At 33.2% G+C, this 4660-nt stretch overlaps 1 long non-coding RNA gene across 2 annotated transcripts; it reads left to right on the top strand.

Annotated features, from left to right (window-relative positions):
• Positions 1–470: 470 nt before the first annotated feature.
• LOC106681139 (uncharacterized) lies at positions 471–1341 on the top strand. Of its 2 annotated transcripts, XR_010844433.1 has the most exons (3): positions 471–720; positions 872–956; positions 1068–1341. It is a non-coding gene; the product is annotated as an uncharacterized lncRNA (long non-coding RNA). The 2 variants fall into 2 exon arrangements; XR_001343196.2 differs by lacking the exon at positions 1068–1341 and having other exon boundaries at positions 872–957.
• Positions 1342–4660: the final 3319 nt, after the last annotated feature.

The raw sequence follows: 4660 nt of genomic DNA, 5'->3' as shown, positions 1-4660 counted from the left end.
AGAAATGAGAGGGGAAAATGGGAGTGAGTGAAACATTTGTATTGGTTGTACAGACCGAAATGGATTGTAAAAGGAAACTGTAGTGGTGAAAAAAAATTGTTTATTATATCCTATTATTGTATATCTTTTTTTATGATTATACCAGGAATATGTAATGTAAATATGTCCGATTACGGATTGATAAGTATGCTGTGTGAGATAGCAACCTAATGTATTTAGGCAGCATATATGAATAAAGTATTTCTCTCCTAGACGTGTTCAAATATAGTACCGTAGACTGCGTTTACTCCCTTTACTGAGGTCGTTCTGCAGACTTTCATAAGCTATTGGAGTTGTTTTAAATTAACTCTAGTCTACGTTGCAATCTAAGAAATACTTCAAACACAAAAATAAAACTTTTGTTTTTTTGCCAGATGTGCTATTATTCAAGTTAAACAGCCGAACAATAATTAAAGTCTCTACAAAACACACACACACAAAAAATATTTTCTCAATCGGACCAGTATAAGCAAAGATAAAGCATATTAAGACTTGTATTATTTTTTCTTTACTTACCACCAAGGGAAGGAAATTATTGTGATCGGGTCAAATTCCAGAAAGGTTAAATCTAGGATGTGCATCAAAAGATCTATCCGTTTTAGAGTTACCTGAGTAAAACAACAAGATTTTTTGGCGAATGGCCTATATGTGTGTCCCAATTATCGAGTACCTCTTAAACAGGTAAACAGATTTTGTTATTTTTTTTATTATTTTTTTTTTTCAAAATTTCGATCTTCTGATGATTTTTATATAACATTTGTTTTTTATAGTCTCTCATATAATTTCGATATATTTATTATTGCCATTGTTCTCATATCTTGTTTTTATTTAGGGTTGAAGAAGGTTTAAAAATTAAGGCGAAACGTCGCAAATATTAAACTGAAAATCTCTGGAGTGAAATATTTTATTTCTGACCGGTACTTCCAACCATCATATCTTTCATTTCATCTACGGTCATCTCTGCATTATAATAAATTATTTATATTTTATTCAGTTTATTTTAATTTATTAAAATTGAAATTTAATAGGAAAAACTAGGAGAGATAGGATAAGGAATAAAAGAATAAGAGAAGAACTTCAGATCCCCTCAGTGAAATCAGTGATTGAACACCGACAGCTGGTATGGGCACGTCTGAAGAATGGGGGAAGATAGAGTGCCAAGAAAATGGAGGCCGATTGGTAGGAGACCGTGGGGCAGACCTAGAAGGAGCTATATGGAGCATATCCAATGACTAGGTCTGGAATGAGGAAAAACGCTGGCTCAGATGAAGATGCTTGCCATGGACCGAGATGTGTCGACCAAGTGGTCCTCCACGCTGAAAGGCAGTTAAGGAGGATGATAAAGAAGAGAAGAAAATGGAAATTTATATTTTATTAAATAAGAAAAAGTATTGTATTAAAAATAAATACTATAGTAAAAATTATTTATATAAATTAAACTATACGTGTGTCGTAATATAGTTACCTTTGCAACCACAACTACCCAGCGCATACTGGTGCTTATGTGTGGTACGCATAATGGACTCCAGTCTTTCATCTTGCACTATGGCAGTCGTAAGTCGATAGTAGTAAGTGGTGCACTTTTATTATTAACTACTATTTTACTAACTGGTTAATACACGGAATCAGGTTCACTATCCCAAATTTATTACGTTAAATGTAAAAAACTTTTATTAAAGAATCTGAATCTAGATATTATGTTCCAATCTACATTGTCTAGTATTATTTCCAAAAAATAAATAAAAGGTTATTTTGTATATTAAAAGTAAATAGCCTTTAAAATAGGGTTATTACTTACTATTTGTATTACAATGGAATCTAAGTATGTTTCTGTTAACAGAAACGAAGTGAGATAAATAAATACTACATTTTGTATTTTTTCTCAGTATTATAAACCGTCATCGGAATGGCCCTCCTTCGTCATTTAATGGAAGAATATATCTATGAAGGGTAAACATGAAATGGTTTAAAACATAATTTTTTAGTTTCTGTTCTCTCTGTTTATCTGAATACAATGAAGATATTATTCATTACTTGGTTACATAATCATCATTATGCATGAAATAGTATGATCCGAATTTAAAGCGGGTACAACGTTGGGACATATTTAGTAAAAAATACCATCCGAAAGTAATTTAAAAATTAATTAATTGATTTATTTATAATAAAAACCAACGAATTAAACCACGAGAAGAGTGAAAGGGGAGTGGAGAAAAAAATGAAAAGGTTGGAACCCCAAGTGGCACTTTTCTTACCCTAATACAATTCATGTATAAATTTTTAATGCGCTGATTTAATTTGGTGGTTTGAGGAGGTGTTTAAAACAAAAAAAAAAGTTAATTAACATTTTGATAGTGAAAAAAAATTTGAGACTTACAAAAGGCACTTCTATAAAGCAAATTCATTTCACGTACGAATTTTCAACCCATTAAATAGCTTGAGATAGGACGTAGAAGTGGGAAAAACCATAAAAGCTCAATAAAACTTTTACAACAATATAAAATTTTAAATGAAATTCTTATACTAATGTCCTAGAAAACAACCATAACTATAGAATTTTAGCTCATTTGATCCAATGGTGGTGTTTGGAGTCTTGTTCTAGGGATTATGAGACGTATACAAAATACGACTGCACACCCACCCCTATACGATGAACTACCTCTAAGGCAGTGTTTACTACGGCTAGAGGCTCCAGCTTGAGAGGGTGGGCAGGTGCCTAGAACAGCTGCCTCAAGCCCACGTGTCACCTGCCTTCTAGTGCAGTGTGTGCTATCCATGTGGGCTCTTCTACTCCTCAAGGGGCTGTAAATCAAAAGATTCCTTTTGCTTCCTCGTTATGGTCACCGAGGAAGTCTCTTCACTGTGTTCCATTCAGAATCATAAAGACTATCTATTGCTTTCCGACTTATACTGGAGTAGTCAATGTACTTTAAAAACTAAAGCGAGTTAGCATTGATATAAAGAACACGAGTTCGAATTCAAGCCCTTCAACTCAGTTCTAATTCCCGCATGAAGTGAACTGGAATAATGCGTACTGGATATTTATTTAAGTCTGCTAAGCCTGAACTGAAAGATAGCTTATAATAAGTGTTTTGTTTTTTTAATTTCTCGCACAATTAATGTATTGCTACAATATTTTTTTTAAAACAATAACTTTATTTATTGATTAATAGTATTATCTGCTAGACCGTTGTGGGCAATGGGTAATAGTGATGACAGATCACGTTCATATTAAAATAAAATAACATAAAAAAAAAAAGTACATAGAAATAAATAAAATCTCTCTTAAAGTATATATAAACAGAATAATAGAGAAAATGAACATAATCAAACTATGTGCATGAAAAAATAAATAATAAAATAATAATAGAAATAAAATAACCACTAGTCACATTTACACTATCAGTTCTGCTCCGAACGTCGAAGAGTCAACATCGCGGTGTCTCGTTTGATCTTTTGGAAACAGTAGACCTATTGTTTTGTGTAAGCTACCAGGTATGTTTAGTGTACAATATTTACACAATCGACCTGAGGATCCATGAGCCCACTCTATCCCCCACCTGTAAGAGGTAGAGCTCTTTGAGATCCCAGTGCATCCCTTTCGCCGCATCACTGGTAATGAGCAAGTGCGCTAAAGCCCCAAACTATTACAATATTAGATTCCAGTTAACTTTTTAGAGCAAAGATATGAATTTATGAGTTACTCTTCCAAAATGGTAGAATTTGCCTTTCACTTCATGTAACTTTTTTCCCTTCATTTTAAGTACCATATTTTTATTATATGGCCATGTTTTGGAAGTGATTATCGTTCTAAAATCTTGAGGACGAATAATGTGAGCGTATCATTACTCATAAGTGACATCAACCACATATGTTTTTGGTAAGCTTGACGACATATAATGAAGCTTCCAAAAAAGAACTAACTCTGTAAATCTTGGTAGCATTACTTGCTCGATGCTCGATTTATGTATGCAAACTTTTGCCGGGAAGTTTATCTAATCTGGCTAAACAATATGGTGGTAAACCTCCGTTCTGACGTACGTCGGAATACACAAGGGCGTCCAATCCAAGAAACAGATGAAATATTAAAACCCACATATTTTGCTAGATATACCAAGTGGTATAATTCTATAAACTTTGGTGATCCTTGGTTTATTACATACCAAGATTTGTTATTTTATGAAGATAGCACTATGCATGATTTAAAACAAAGTATCTTGCACATACAGCCAGACAAATAAAAAACTGACATGAAACTATCATTTATGCTTGCAAATATTTCGAATGCACAGAACTCAATGAGGGTTGCCCAGAAGAAACGCTTAGTAAAATTTTCGCTATGAAATGTTTCTTTGGGGGATAGCACTTCTTTATATGGTAACGAATTTTCGGAGGGAATCATATTTTAGAGTTTCAATTTGGAGAGACTTTCTAACCAGAGAACTAGGATTTCTAGGAAAGGGAAAAGTGCCATTCTCATTGAAAAGTGGTGAGTCTCCCTGCGGCAATAAATGTATGCAATAAATTGCTGCTTCCATTCTTTACAACTAAAAGAAACTTACGACCTATGGAAATAAAACAGAATTATCATCTGTCCAGTTACTCGATACACCTTTATTCA

The sequence above is a fragment of the Halyomorpha halys genome, unplaced genomic scaffold, assembly GCF_000696795.3.
Source record: "Halyomorpha halys isolate HHAL.00 unplaced genomic scaffold, Hhal_1.1 Scaffold312.1, whole genome shotgun sequence".
Lineage (NCBI taxonomy): Eukaryota > Metazoa > Arthropoda > Insecta > Hemiptera > Pentatomidae > Halyomorpha > Halyomorpha halys.
This window is presented reverse-complemented; position numbering and strand designations above follow the sequence as displayed.